The sequence below is a fragment of the Marmota monax genome, unplaced genomic scaffold, assembly GCF_021218885.2.
Source record: "Marmota monax isolate L192 unplaced genomic scaffold, Marmota_monax_Labrador192_F-V1.1 WCK01_AAM20220418_F8-fsc00081, whole genome shotgun sequence".
NCBI lineage: Eukaryota > Metazoa > Chordata > Mammalia > Rodentia > Sciuridae > Marmota > Marmota monax.
Genome location: NW_026695234.1, coordinates 5,316,478 through 5,333,153, shown reverse-complemented (window position 1 = coordinate 5,333,153; position 16,676 = coordinate 5,316,478). Strand labels below are relative to the sequence as shown.

The window sequence follows — 16,676 nt, the reverse complement described above, 5'->3', positions numbered from 1 at the left end:
CATGGGGCCACCACACTCAGCCATACACTTTTTTTTTCTTATGGTAGGGTGTATATGACCATTATAATTTATTGTCCAAATGGGGGCATTTTGAATATGAAAAAATAGCATTTTTACTTTGGGGAAAAAAAGAAAAAGAAAAAAAGCATAAACCAGGACTGTCCCTGAACATCAGGATGAAATATCACCCTATTTTAAATATTTAGGTTCTCATTTCCATATTTATAGAATGATGGGATAGAACCTAGTGACTTCTAAGGACCCTGCCAGCCCTTTACATTTTTAAGAATCTATTGTTCTGATTTAAAAAGCTTCACAGTAGCAATTCGGGAGACTGAGCCAGGAAGATTCAAGTTGAAATTCAGCCACGGTAACTTAGCGAGACCTTGTCTTTAAAAAGGTGGGAGCGGGGGTGCTGGGGATGTAACTCGGTGTAGAGCGCCCCTAGGTTCAATCCCCAGAACTGGAGGAAAGGAAAAAACAAAAGAAACACACAAAAACAGCTTAATAAACAAGAAACTCCTATCACCTTTGAAATCCAGCTACACTCAAATCCTCAGAGGGCACAGTGAGCACTGAGCTTCCTGGTGGATCTGTTGAATGCTGCAAAGCAGCCAGGTGTTGAGCCACAGCGTCCCAGCCTCGCTGCCCTCCCCACCTTTTCCCTCGGAGGCCCTTGCCTTCGGGGCAACAAGCAGGTTGGACTCGTCGCTCCGAAGTGCTATGAGGTGGAAAGGGAGCCATCTGGCTGTCCCAGCGAAGGAGGTGTGAGTCCTCTTAGGTGAGTCAGTGTGAAAGAGGGAAAGCCCTCGGGCAGGCTCCGTGGGGGTCCAGCCCAGCTTCGGAAAGAGAGAATCAGGAACCGTCTCAGCATCAGCGCCCAGTTCTTCCACTTGTTCCAGGGGTACATGTCCTCGGAATGTCAGCATCTGCTGAACTACCTGTTACAGTACTAGCACAAAGGAAAGCGCGGGAGGAGGGGGGGGCTAGGGTTGTGGCTCAGCGGTAGAGCACTCACCTTGCGAGACCCTGAGTACGATCCTCAGCACCACATAAAAATAAATAAGTGAAATAAAGGTATTGTGCCCAACTACAACTAAAAAAATTAAAAATAAAAACTTTAAAGAAAAGGAAAGAGGGAGTTTTAAAGTTAAGTGGGGGGGGGGAGTTACTTTGTCACCTTAGGAACAAGCTTTTATTCTAATGATGCTGACACTATTTCGAACATTGCTAGAATGACTCTTTTGAAAATGCCCTAGAAGCTTGATTTTTTTTAAAAATCCTTCATGATGGCAAATCTTCATGCTTTGAAAGTGGGCTTGATTTTGTGACACATTGAAGTCAGATCAAATCCAAAGCAAGCAAAAAAAAAAAAATGACCAAACTGGGCACTTATTATAAAATCTTAAGAATGGTGACCTTGTGAAGTATATTAATGGTTCTGAAGGATTATTTAAAAAATAAATGCCCTAAAACTTATTTTGTGCATAACTAAGATTAGAGAATAATCCCCCACACAGTTATCCAGTTAGAGGTATACATTAATTGGCACTTTTCTTTTGGAGGATTAAAGCCTTTTATGATCTGGCTGCTGCCCACTATTCAGCTCTTCTTCCCCTATTTTCCAGACTCTTGAAACTTTATATATATATATATATTTTTTTTTAATCATGCCAAATTAATTACTTGCTTATGGTTACCTCCACGTATTTGTACATATTGTTCTGTCTACTCTGTCCATTTGGTAACCTTCATTTGTCTTTCAAAGCTGAGCTTCCATTCAGAGAAATATTCCCTGACCCCTGGAGCCAGAGTTAATGGTTCCCTTAGCACAGGGCCACATTTTATTATAGTCCTTGCTGCAACACTGTCATTATTGTTTACATGTTTGCCCCACTCTAGGCTGAGTCCCTTAAGGGCAGGACCCATGTCCTTTTCCTCTGTGTACCTCCAACACCTAACACTGCTATGCTCACAGCAGACTTTCCCAACACCTTTGCTAAACGAGTCCCTGCCCTCAAGAAACCCTCTCCTGTGTACCCCACATCTCAGCGACACTAGCAGCATAAAGCGCCCTCTGGTGGAATCTAGAAGAGCTACAAGGATAAATACAAAAACAATCCAGTTTTCACTTGATTTATTTTTGCATGCAAGATTGTCTTTAGGACTGAGATACCTCTACGGAACAAGACCTTCTCATTTTCCACTGCTTTCAGCCTAGGAGAAGCCACTAAGGAAGGGGAGCAAAGAGAATCTGTAATATACACTATTTATAATGTATACCATATATTTTAAATAATAATTTTCAGAATGTGTCTCCTACTTTGATTCATTCACTTTAAGTTTTAATCATTGAATCAATCAAGAATGGTGCTGTGTTGGGGTATAAAACCTAGAATTTGGGACATGCTCATTCATTCATTTATTTGACAAATACTGTTTTAATTGAATAAGAAAACTGAGGCTGTTTTTCATGTGTTGAAAAGACATCAGAAGATGTCATGTTTGACTATAAAGGACTCACAGTCTGGACTGTGAGTCCAGGACTTTTCCATCTGCAAAGAAGTGGAATACATGACATCACTTAATTCTTACTACTTTATTTTACAGATGAAGAAAATGAGAATGACAAAGATGAAGCAATTGACCCAACCAACTCAGCTCACTTTGGCTAGAAAATAAATAGAAAAACGAGGGTTTAATGTGGGCCCCACAGAATCAAAGCAAAAAATATTTTAGCATACATGTAGTAAATGGAGAAATTCCAAACAAACACAAAAATAGACAAAATAGTATAATAAAACCCATGTGCCTATCACCTACTCCTAATTACCATCAACCCCTAATTTCCATTTATAACTTTATCCACCTGTCCAGCATTATTTTTAAACAAATTGAGGATGTCATATCATTTTGCCCATAAATATAACTTCTGTTAAAAGATAAACTTTGGGCCAGGTGTGGTGGTGCAAACCTGTAATCCCAGAAGCTTGGGAGGCTGAGGCAAGAGGATTCCAAGTTCAAGGCCAGCCTTAGCAACTTAGCAAGGCCCTCCTTAGCAACTTAGCAAGGCCCTAAACAACTCAGTGAGACCCTGTCTCAAAATAAAACATAAAAAGGGCTGTGGATATAGATCAGTGGCAAAGTGCTCCTGTAATTGCTAGTACAAAAAAAAAAAAAGATTTAGCATTTACTAAACCAAATTAGTGCCAAAATTACCAATTATAGTCCTCAGTATCTGTCGGAGATTACTTCCAAGACCAAAATTCATGGGTGCTCAAATTCCTTATATAAAATGGCAAAATATTTGCATACACATCCTCTTATATTCTTTAAATCATCTCTAGATTATTTATAATACATAATACAATGTAAATGTTATGTAAGTAGTTGTATTGCTTAGGGAATAATAACAAGAAAAAAGTCTGTACAAGTTTAGTACAGATGCAATTTTTCAATTAAATATTTTCAATCAGCAGTTGGTTAAATCTGTAGATGCAAAACCTAAGAATACTCATAAATGTTATAAAATATTTTTAACCTACTCATTTGAATTAGGATCTAAATAAGGTCTAAAATGTGCATTAGGTTGATATATTTCTTCTATCTTTAGTTTATGAGTTCTCCCTTCATCTCTTTTATTTTCTTGCAATTTATATTTATTTAAAGAAACATTGTCTGATAGAATATCTTAAGTATGTTGGTTGGTTTGTTTTATCCAATTGTCCTATGTTCCTCCATATTTTCTATAAATTGGCAGTGTATTGGCACTGAACGGTTCTCAATCATTAGTGAGTGTTAGAATCACCTTATGTTTGCTAGGACAGGTTGTAGGGCCCCACCCTCAGAGTTTCTGATTCTTGTCTGAGGTGAATCCCTAAAATTTGCATTTCTAACAAGTTTCTATGTGACACTGACCACACCTTGAGAACCACTGATGTAAACTAGACTGAGGCCCAGTCACATTCTAGCTTTTCCAAAGCATGACTACCTCAGATGGTGTTGCGTTTTTCCTACGGGGGTGGTGGGGGGAGGTTAGTGTGATGTTTTTGTACATACCGATGTGTTCTTTGTGATGTTAGCAACCTTTGATGCTCAGTGCCTAGACCACTCATTCATCAGATGTTGCAGAATGCTGCTATTCTTTCATTCCTACTTCATTTACCAGCTACTTCTAGGAAGAAAAACTTGCTCATCTACTGAATTCTCCTACATCCCACAGCACCACAACAAGAATACATGTGTCTAGAGGATGTGGGGGAAAAGGTACACTCATACACTCATACATTGCTGGTGGGACTGCAAATTGGTGCAACCACTATGGAAAACAATATGGAGATTCCTTTAAAAAACTTGAAATGGAACCACCATTTGATCCAGCTATCCCACTCCTCAGTCTATACCCAAAGGACTTAAAAACAGCATACTGAAGGGACACAGTCAATCAATGTTTATAGCAGCTCAATTCAATAGCTAAACTGTGCAACCAACCTAGATGCCCTTCAATAGATGAATGGATAAAGAAACCATGGTATATATACATAATGGAATATTAGCCTTAAAAGAGAGTAAGATTATGGCATTTGCAGGTAAATGGGTGGAGTTGGAGAATATCATGCTAAGTGAAGTAAGCCAATCCCAAAAAGCAAAGGCTGAATGTTTTCCCTGATAAGTGGATACTGATACATAATGGGGGTGGGGAGGCTGGGAAGAATGGAGGAACTTTGATTGGACAAAGCAGAGGGAGAGGAGGGGAGGGGAGGAAAGATGGTGGAATGAGACAGACATCATTACCCTAGGTACATGTATGACTGCACATATGGTGCAACTCTACATCATATACTACCAGAGAAATGAAAAGCTGTGCTCCATTGGCATACAATGAACCGAAATTCATTCTGCTTTCATGTATTAACTAATTAGAACAAATTTTTAAAAAGAATACATATGCCTAACTGAGATGGTGGTACACACCTATAATCCCAGCTACTCGGGAGGCAGAAGCAGAAGGATCTAAAGTTCAAAGCCAGCCTTAGTAACTTGGCAAGGCCCTAAGCAACTTGGGGAGACCCTGTCTCAAAATGAAACAAAAAAAGGGCTAGGATGTGGCTCAGTGGTTAAGTGCCCCTGGGTTAAATCCTCAGTAAAAAAAAAAAAAATACACGTGTCTGATTTCCCTGTCAGTTGCTTCATCCTTCTGTTCATTTTAGGAAGAAACTGGAGGCTGGGTCCAGTGAACCAGGAAGGAGGAAGGCTTGAGAGTAATGATTCCCAGGTGAGAATCTCAGCTATTCACTAAAATGTGTTTTGGAAATGTGAGGGATTATTTGCGTGGGATGCTAAAGCAGCCAGAGGCTAGAAATGTTGGCATTTTGCAATGCACTAGAGCAGTTCAACAAAACAGAATTCTTCTACATGACATTCAAATAGTCCATGGGACATGACATGCATGGAGCTCATAGATGGTTTTAATATACATTCTATTTTCCAGGAATGCAACTCCCATACAATTTGAAGGAAGACTGATTCGTTCAGAACTTCATCAATAGTTGTTGATCATTTTGGAAAATTACATCTCTAGACCCCCTGTGGTATTTAGGTCGACAGCCTAACCCAGCATTGTGCATTTATTTGAAGTGGAGCATTCACATTGATTACACATACACAGATGAGCACCTGACCCTCTTATTGTCTTCTAAGGTAGTCTTGCCAAAGGATTTATTTTGTTATGTCCTCTTTTCTTTATATTTTTCTCTATTTAGTGCATCATCTGGACCAGAGTAGAAACTATGAGTATAGGTCGATTTTATTTTCTATGATTTCCTTTCAAAACATTAAAAGATACCTTATTAGATAGTTGTTATAGAAAGGGACAATTGAGTGGAGAAGTCAAATGCCCCTTTTGGATAGCCACTTATTATTCCAGGCTGTGCTATCCCAAATAACTGGGAACTATTTGGTGCTGGAGAGGAAATGACCCCAAATTAAGAAGAGACCTGGGTACAGAACTATGAAAGATAAGGAAAGTAAGATGAGTATGTCTGCATGCTGATATTAAAAATACATACAAATTAGATGCATACCTATTTGAAAATTAGTATCAATTATCCTTTTCTTTGAAAACACTTGTCTTTAGCTGGTTATATGTTATACATATTCATTATAGAAAAATTTCAAATATGTAGAAAAATATAGGAAGAAAATTTGAATTGCTCTATTTATATTCATGGGGCATCTTTGTAAGCATTTTGCTATAGATTTTTCTATAAATTATGCACTCATAATTTATATGGCAAAAATTCTACTGAGAAACTCTATGTTACATTGTTAAATTGAATTGATCATGAAATTTTACTTAAATTTAACTTGTAAATTCCTTTTGGTTTTATAATTATATAAGAGATACATAATGGATTCATGCTTAGTTTTATGTATTATTTTAAAAATAATTCCCATGAAATCACATCACTTCCAAACAAACCAAAGCCCCACTTTCTGCTCTCCTTCATTGCAAAACTTCTCAAAAGAGTTATCTGCATTCTGACTCTGCCTCCTTTCTTGCCTCTCATTATGTCAATATCTTTAGTAAAGAAATATAAGGCCAGACACAGTGGCACATGCCTGTAATGATTCCCAGGTGAGAATCTCAGCTATTCACTTAGCTGAGGAGGCTGAAGCCAGGAGAATTGCAAGTTCAAAGCCAGTCTCAACAACTTAGGGAGGCCCTAAGCATTAGCAAGATCCTGCCTCAAAATGAAAAATAAAAAGGGCTGGGGATGTGGCTCAGTGGTTAAGCGCCCCTGGGTTCAATCCCTGATACAAAAAAAAAAAAAGGAAATACACACACACATATACATGTTTATGGCTTTTTAAAAATCAGTTTGCTGAAGGCTTAGAAAACCCAAAAACCAAAAACCAATCCTGCTCCTCTTCTCTTTGTTCAATCTATTTTCTTTTACTCTAACCCTGCTGTATAGTCATTTTACTGTGTGGTATGTATGTGTGCATTTCTTTTTTCCTTTTCTTTCTTTCTTTTTTTTTTTTTGGTTACATCCCCAGCCATTTTGTTTTATTTTATTAGAGACAGGGTCCTGCTGAATTGCTCAGGGCCTCACTAAGTTGCTGAGGCTGGCTTTGAACTCACGATCCTCCTGTCTCAACGTCCCAAGTCACTGGGATTACAGGCATGAGCCACCGCACTTGGCTGAATTTCTTTTTTAAAGCATGATCTACATACAATAAAATGGACCCATTTCAACCATACAGTTCACAGGAGTTTTCACAAATGCATACACTCATGTAATAACCACCACCCCAATTAAATTACATAACATTTCTATTACCCCTAAAATTCCCTTCAGGCTCTTTGCAATCAATCTTCCACCTCAGGCCATACATAATCTCCTTTCTAGAGCTATACATTAAATTTTGCCATTCTAGGATTCCATATAAATGGAATTACATAGCACATGCTCTTGCATCTGGCTTCTTTTGCCTAAAAATAAGGTTTGGAGATTTGCCCATGTTGTTGCACATATCAAAGTTTTGCTCCTTTTCATTGCTTAGCATATTCTATTATGTGAACATGCTGTGATTTGTTTATTTATTCATCTGTTGTTGGGTTATTTTCAGGTTTGGGCCATTATAATAAAAGCAGCCATGAACAATAATGTGTGGATCTTTTTCTGGATACACATTTTTATTTCTCTTGGGTAAATGCAAAGGTATACAATTGCTGCTCTGTCAAAATAAAGCATATTCGCTGTGTAAGAACTGACACAGTTTTCCCATTGTTGCATCGAGTAGCATTGCACACTCCCACCAGCAACGTACCAGAGTTCCAGTCACTCCACACCCTCTCCAACACTTACTGTTGTCAGTCATCCTAAATTTTAGGCATTCAAGTGGATAAATAGTGGTATCTCATTGTAATTTGAATTTGCATTTCCCTTAATATAATGATATTGAAAATATTCTCATATGCTTGTTGACTATTTATGTGTCTTCCTTTGTGAAATGTCTATTTATATCCTTTGTCCAATTTTCTTTGTCTTTTTCAGTACCAGGGATTGAACCCAGGTCCTCGCACATGCTAGACACCTGCTCTACCACTGAACTTCATCCCCAGCCCTTTTTATTTTTATTTTGAGACGGTCTTGCTAGGTTGTCCAGGATGGTCTTGAACATGCCATCTTCTTGCTTCAGACTTCTGAGTTGTTGGGATTTCAGGTATGGGTCCTTTGCCCAATTTTTAATTGGGTTATTTGTCTTATTATTAAGTGGTAAGACTTTTTATATATTTAGGATACAAGTTTTTGTCAGATATATGAATTGTGAATCTTTTCTCAGTCTGAGGCTTACCTTTTCATTGTCTTAAATCTTTCAAAAAGCAAAAGTTTTTTTTTTAATTCTGGCAAAGTCTAATTTATTCTCTTTTTTTCCTTTTATGATTCCTATCTTTGTGTCCTAAGATATCTTTGCCTACTCCAAAGTCATAATGATGTCATCATTTCTTTTCTTCTCAAAGTTTCATAGTTTAAGCTTTTACATTTAGATCTGGCTCATCTCAAGTTAATTTTTTTAAAAATATTTTTTAGTGGTTGATGGACCTTTATTTTATTATTTATTAATATGCAGTGCTGTAAATTGAACCCAGTGCCTCACACATGCTAGGCAAGCGCTCTACCACTGAGCCACAACCTCAGCCCTCAGGTGAATTTTTATACATGATTTGAGATAAGGGTTGAAGTTCATATTTTTTCCTTACAATATCTATCTAGTTTTTCCAAGACTATGTGTTGAAAAGACTATCTTTTCCCCCATTGTACTATCCTAGCACCTTCATTGAAAATCAATTGGTTATATGTGTTAGGACCTATTTGGGGCCTTGCAAAATTGCTGAGTTATTCAGCTCTATTAAATTCCATTCTTATGCTAATTTCAGCAATACACTTTGAAATATCCCAAGGGTCAATAACAAATCAGTGGAAATGAGAATATATTTTAAATGAACAAGTAAAACAAGCATTCTAAAATTCATGGAATGTTACATTTGTCTAATCCCAGTGATTCAGGGGGGTCTCAAGTTTGAGGCCAGCCTCAATAATTGAGTGAGACCCTCAACGACGTAGAAAGACCCCATCTCAAAAGAAAAAAGAAAAAGGACTTGAGATATAGTTCAGTGGTAAACTGTCCTGGCACCAAAATAAAATTAAATTAAAATTAAAAATTCACAGAATATACTCAGAACAGTCCAAATGCATATACAGATGTTCTTTAATGTATGTCCTGACAACCCCATTTTGAATTGAAATATCTCTAGTCAAAAATACATTTAAAATACCTAACCCGCCAAGCACCAGGGTGAGCCTAGCCTGCCTTAAACATGCTCAGAAGATTTGCGTTAGCCTGAAATTGGACAAAATTTCTACATAAAGCCTGTTTTATGATAAACTGTTGAATATCACACTATCCAAAAACCACCAGGAACACAGTGCACTGTGCAGTTGTCAGTGGGTCTGGTACTCATTTCACTGGCTCAGGAAGAGATCAAAATTTTACATTTGAACCAAGTGCCCTGGAATGTGGTTGTAATCCCAGGGACTTGGAGGCTGAGGTAGGATGATTACAAATTCAAAGCCAGCCTCAGCAATTTAGCAACGCCCTAACAACTTATGGAGACCTTGTCTCAAAATAAAAAAAGAAGGGCTGGAGACTTAGCTCAGTAGTAAAGCCCACCTGGGTTCAATCCCCAGTACAAAACAAAATTGTTTGTAATTTGAATATGGTTGCTACTGAATATGTATTGCTTTCATATTATCCTAAATTCAAAAAATCATAACTATAATAAGTCAGGGACAGTCCGTATTAGGAAGTGGTCTTCACATGGAGAAATCCAAGGGCCCACATATCCTCTCCAGTAATTCAATTAATTAGTGCAAGCAACAACCTCATAAAACCTTTCCATACTTTAAGAAAGAGCATTTCCCCAGTAATTTTATGAATCTAGTGCAAACTTGATACCAAAACTAAACAAGGATATTAGCTAGACTGTGGAACCAACCTAGATGCCCTTCAATGGATGAATGGATAAAAAAAATGTGGCATTTATACACAATGGAGTATTACTCTGCATTAAAAAATGACAAAATCATAGAATTTACAGGGAAATGGATGGCATTAGAGCAGATTATGCTAAGTGAAGCTAGCCAATCCCTAAAAAACAAATGCCAAATGTCTTCTTTGATATAAGGAGAGTAACTAAGAACAGAGTAGGGTCGAAGAGCATGAGAAGAAGATTAACATTAAACAGGGATGAGAGGTGGGAGGGAAAGGGAGAGAGAAGGGAAAATGCATGGAAATGGAAGGAGACCCTCAGAGTTATACAAAAGTACATACAAGAGGAAGTGAGGGGAAGGGGAAAAATAATATAAGGGGGACAAACGAATGTCAGTAGAGGGAGCAGAGAGAGAAGAGGGGAGGGGAGGGGAGGGGAGGGGAGGGGAGGGGAGGGGGGATAGTAGAGGATAGGAAAGGCAGCAGAATACAACAGACACTAGTATGGCAATATGTAAATCAATGGATGTGTAACTGATGTGATTCTGCAATCTGTATATGGGGTAAAAATGGGAGCTCATAACCCACTTGAATCAAATTGTGAAATATGATATATCAAGAACTATGTAATGTTTTGAACAGCCAACAATAAAAAATTTAAAAAAAAAAAAAAGAAGATCAACAAACTATGCAGATGAAAGAGACCTAGAAGAGTGACACTCTCATTGAGCAATGGGCATGATTCACTTGGAATTGGAAGACTTGCATTGTGTAAGGAGAGGAGGGAGAAGAGAGTCAAATGGATGGTTCTACTTTCAAAGATTTAAAGGGAAATCTTAGGACTTAATGTGATTCTATTTACTATGATTTAATGTGATTCTATTTACTCTGACAGAAGTAGGGAAGGGGATTTGTACCCTTGACTTATTTTCAAATATATGAAGTTGTGGAGAATGGAATAGTCTACTTTGTAATTTAGTAATCATTTGCTCATGGGAATTATTCAAGATGAATCTGGATGACCAAAATAATTTGATTCTTGGAACTTCATTGAAATTAGTCTCAATGACCTATAAGATCCATTTGAACCCAAAGAGTCAATAATTGTTTATAGTAGTAATCATTGTCATGATATCAAGTAATATTAATTGAGAAAGCTATCATAGTATAATGATGATACAGATCATCATAGTATCATGACATTATTATATTTAGCCTGACAAGAACTTTATAAAGTTTTTATTAATCCCATTTTATAAATGAGGAGACTGAAGTCTTAGGCTAATTTTGACAAGAATATATGGCTTATAAGTGCTAGAGCTAGCACTTAAACTAAGGGTGCTCCTAATTCAGGGTTTCTGATACTACTTTTTGTCCTAAATTCTTTTAGTTTCTATGTAATTTAATGAGTTATAGTAGGTGATTAGAGTGAGATTTTTAGCCCAATTTCTATCTGCTTAGAGTGAATATATATGGGGGAGGTGTTGTGTTGTTAGACATCTAAATAATTCAAGGTCAACAGGAAAAAAAAAAAAACTAAACAAGGATATTCAAGAAAAGGAAAATTACAGGCTAGTATCACACATGAATGTACATGAAAAATGTTAAAAGAAATATTAAAAACAAAACATAGTAGTGCATAGAATTTATTTATAGGATTTATTCCAGGAATACAAGGTTAGTTTAACATTAGAAAATCAAGCAATATACTTTATCAATTCATAGAATAAAGTAGAAATATCATTGATTACTTTATAGCAAAATGGCATGTAATAAAGTTGACAACTGTATGTGATTAAACTCTTTGCAAACCAGAAAGAGAATGGAACGTGTGTGTATGCACACTAGGGATCAAATCCAGGAACTTGTGCATGCTAGGCAAGTACTCTGTCACTGAGCCACATTCTCATCCCTAGAAGTGACTTTCTCAATATCCTAAAGATATTTCTACAAAAAGAAGAGGGAAAAACTTACATCAAACGTCATATCTAATGATGAAATAAGATCTGAAATGCGACAAGAATTCCTACCCTAATCATTTTATTCAACATGTGGTATAGGCAAGAAAAAAAAATAGACTGGAAAGTTTCTCAGATGACATGATTCTGTATATAGGAAATCCAACATCATTTAGAGGTAAACTATGAGAATTAGTAGATGAATTTAGCAAAGTTGCTATATTTAAGGTCAACATATTAGAGAGAGATTTGATCATTGTTGTGGTTTGGATATGAGGTATCCCCCAAAAGCTCATGTGTCAGACAATGCAAGAAGGTTTAGAGGCAAAATGATGGGGTTATGAGAGCCTTAACTTAACCAGTGCGTTGATCCCCTGGATGGTAACTGTAGGTGGGGGGTGTGATTGGAGGAGGTGGATGCCTGGGGACATGCCTTTGTGGTATATATTTGGTCCTTATTGAGTGGAGCTCTCTGTCTCTGCTTCCTGGTGTGATGTTCTGAGCTGCTTCCCTCTGCCATACTCTCCTGCCATGATGTTCTGCCTCACCTTGAGCTCAGAGCAATGGAGCAGCTATCTATGGACTGAGAACTTTGAACCCATGAGCCCCAAAATAAACTTTTTTTCTTTAAAATTTTCTAGTCAGCTGTTTTGGTCACAGCAGCCAAAAAGCTTATTAAAACAATCAGAGAAGAAAAGCCATAGGGATGATATAGAATAAAGGATTTATTTTAGAGGTTTGACCTTACACAATTGGGAACTGATAAAATAGTGTCTATTTGGCTGCTTCTTCTGCAACTGGTGCTGAGAAAGTGACCAAGAAGATGGACATGAACTGGGAAAGAGAAAGGACAACTGGAACCCACAAGGATATCTCTGGAGGCTATTTTTTTCTTGCTCTCACCAGAACTCACATAAGCCTTATCCAGTCTCCAAGCTTCCAGCCTCGATTCCATAGGTGGCCTGCCGTGGAACCAGTTACTTTGGCCCAGTATATGAAGGAGCCAAAGAAAAAGATCCCTCAGAAACTTAAGCAAATGTGCGTCTAGCTGCTGCCCAGACCAACAAGGCAAGCCAGCAGATTTGCAAAAACTAACTTGAGCTACAAAAATTCCTCACCTATGTCAATCTTTTGAGTAAGCATAGCTACTACTTTACTTTTGCCTTGGGAAATTGGTGCAATGTTTTCCCATGGCTGACCATAACCAGAAATCTTTACTCGCAGTATGCAGAACTTCAATTTATTTCTATACAACTTTTATCAAATAGCATATGAAAAAATTTTAAATATCATTTATAATATCATCAAAAACATAATATGCCTAGGCCTTATTCTAACAAAAGGGATTTAAAAGCTCTACACAGAAAGCTATAAAACATTAAAGACATGAAAGACTTCTAAATAAATGAAGGTTCTAGGTACCATGACCATGGAACTGAGGACACAATACTATGAACATGTCAATTTCCCCCAAACCTATTTTCAGATTCAATGTAATATGAATACAATTTCCAAAAACCAAATCTTGACAACTATTTTAATTATTGGAATGTGACAAGCTGTTTCTAACTTTAAATGGAAATGCAAAGGGCTGAAAATGCCAAAGGAGAACAAGAAAGAGAAGAAGAAGAAGGGGTTGAAGAAAGAGAGGAAGAGGAGGAAATAACAGGTTCAGATCAATTAATCACTAAATTGCTTAAGAGCTTGAGGCCCTCCTTCCTCAGCAGCATGTAAAGAAGACCTCATCTTCTACAGTCAGAAGGCAGACTGAGCCCCCATACAGGTTTGTTGTTGGTTTGTTTTGACCAGGGATTGAACCCAGAGGTACTTAACCACTGAGCCAAAACCCCAGCCCTTTCTATTTTTTTCATTTTGAGACAAGGTCTTGCTAAGTTGCTCAGATTGACTTTAAACTTTTGATCCTCCTGCCTCGGCCTCACAAGCTGCTGGAATCACAGCCATGTGCCACCACATCCAGCCCCACACAGGTCTTAATTGTAAAAGTAGAATTTCAGAGGAGAGATTCAAATCTCAGCCTAGAAAAGTTGCTTATGCCAAAGTCAGAGGCATAATAAGGAAGAACAAGGACTCTGAGACTGGTCAAATATGATGAAAATCCTTGATCCTCCTGATTCCCCTGAACCTTTAGCCCTACAGAATTAGCTCATTTATTCAGAGGCCTCATATAAGTAGCTGATTTGTAAGACACCATTAGCCCTCCTTATGATCTGCCCTCACTCCCCTCTTGGCCATCAGATCAGTCACTAGAGTTAAATCTCAAGATGACTCTACTGAGGAAGTGCTAGACCTGTTAGAAGAGAGAGATTAACGTGCCAGAGCTTGCCAGACCTGGCTGACATGTAGTGGCAAGAACTGGGAGCTTCTGCCTGTGAGTGGCATGCAGATCAAGTTGGGAAGAATGTAAAGTTGGGTAGAGGAGGCTTTATTACTGTGGGCCACTTTTATGAACCAGTATGCGACTGAGAGGCTGATCTAATAGCTGCTAGTTAGGCTCTTGGGAAGTTTGGTTAAAGTGGTAGCTCATATTAAATGAAGCAGAGAGTCAGAATTGCTACAGCAAATTGTGGACCAAGTACTAAAGAGGCTCAGAGAACAGACCATGCTAGGATGAATCCTCTGTATAAGACCAGAAAACCCACCATCTATCTGACTTTGTCCCTCAGGGGGTTAACTAGGGAATTTGCCAAGTGCATTCCAGTGAGAGGGCACTAGTATTGTTAAAAGGCTCAACACTGGCCATGTTCTGTAGGCCAGATGCTCTCCTAGGCCTAGTTCCCTAGTTTGCAATGGGAATGATAGGGTCCCGAGGAGAAGAGGCCAGGTGGCAGCACTAACTTCCAAAGAAAGATGGCCAAATTGTCTAACTGCCAGCCAGGAGGCCTGATTCACAAGGATCTATGGAAATAGCTGATGGGCCATGGTAATCCTAAAGTCAGTGTGTCAGATTTAGCAAATAAAAATTTAGGCCATGGATGGTGGTGTGTGGTAGGGCACTTGCCTAGTATGCCTGAGGCCATAGATTCAATCCCAGGACTAGAAAAACAAAAATAAACATATATATGTATTTAATTTGTATAAAATATTTGAGTATTTAATATTGTTAAATATATGTTTAATTTCAGATAAACAACAAGTAATTTTTTAGTATAATGACATTCCCAAAAGAATCCAAGAATGGACAAACAGATGGCTGAGGTGAGTTTCCCCAATGGGAAGTCACAATTTCCTTTTGAGTGTCCAGAACTGAGTCAATTCTTACACCAGGACCCATCAACAAAACTAAAGGCCAGATCCCCATAGGTCACTTCAAATGATGGCATGTGTATAAAATATAGTAGTGATCCCACAGTGTCCTCCCCTGCCAGAGGACCTAGCAGGGTCCATATACTAGTAGAAGCTGAGTGACTATGGGACATCGACTAATCATTAATCCAGAACTGCCTGTTATTAACCGGGCACTGTCAGATCCATCAAGTCATAAGGTCAGATGGGTGGAGTGATAAGATGGAGTGAATACAACTCAGATCAAGCATGAATGAGGGTAGAAGCTGTAGCACTGGAGTAGCTGGTCCTGACCCCTGTGCTGCACCACTGCTTCACCCTTGGCCCCGCCTTGTGGTGGGCTGCACCAGCTGACAACAGAGAATAAAGCCCAAGCTTTGCCAACAGATCAGCTCAGTGTGTGAATGCAAGCCAAAAACAGAATGCTATAGGCCCGCAGCCCCCACCCAGGGATGGCCTTGAAGACAGCAGTAAGGGGAATTTCTCCCAAAGGTCAGAGTATCTAGCATCTCACCTGGTCATCCACTTTATTTGGAAAGAGAAGTAGCCTAATGTTAGAATATATAGATTCATGGGTTGTGGTAAATGACTTAATTTATCAGTCAGGAGCCTGGAGCAAATAACTGTAGAAGATTGGGGACAGAGACGTATTATGAAGTGTGAAGGTCTTTGTGTCACATGTTAGCATCCACCAGAAAACATCTATCATGGAAAATACCTACAACACGAAGTAGAAGAAAATAACTTGGCAAGTTAATGTCAACTAGCCTCTGTCCAGAGCCATCTCAACACTGGAACCATGGGAATAAGAATGTAGTCACCATGGTGGCAGTGGTGGAGGTTATGCCTGAGGATGGCACTGTGGGCTGGCCAAATCTGACCTAGCTACTGCCACTGTTACAACTGTATCCAATGCTGAGTCCCTGATTTGGCATCATCCTGGAGGAAAATAACCAGTCGCTTCTTGGTAAGTGGATTATAATGGATCCTTTCCAAAGAAAACCTGGAAAAATCTCAATTCATTTGATGGGACACATCAATTCATTTGACATAATCTGGGTATGGGTTTGACTTTCTTGCCTGCAGTGCCTCAGCTAGCTCTACAATCCAAGAGTTCACATGCTGCCTGATCCAACATTACCGGATCTTGCATACATCAAAACAGAACAGGGGACCCACTTACAACAAGGTGTCTGTGGACATATGACATGGGATCCTCTGGTGCCATGCTGCATTGAAGCTGCCAACCCAATAGATCAGTAGAATAGCCTTTTGAAGACATAACTAAGGTATCAACTCAATAACACCCTTCCAGGATTGGGCACTATCCTTTAGAATATGTTATCCTGAACTATCCAT

General features: G+C 38.5%; 1 long non-coding RNA gene across 1 annotated transcript; it reads left to right on the top strand.

Annotated features, from left to right (window-relative positions):
* The first annotated feature begins 480 nt into the window (after positions 1 to 480).
* LOC124088861 (uncharacterized) lies at positions 481 to 16,306 on the top strand. Its single transcript, XR_006850485.2, has 5 exons — positions 481 to 781; positions 5,211 to 5,275; positions 8,061 to 8,229; positions 15,158 to 15,230; positions 15,920 to 16,306. It is a non-coding gene; the product is annotated as an uncharacterized LOC124088861 (long non-coding RNA).
* Positions 16,307 to 16,676: the final 370 nt, after the last annotated feature.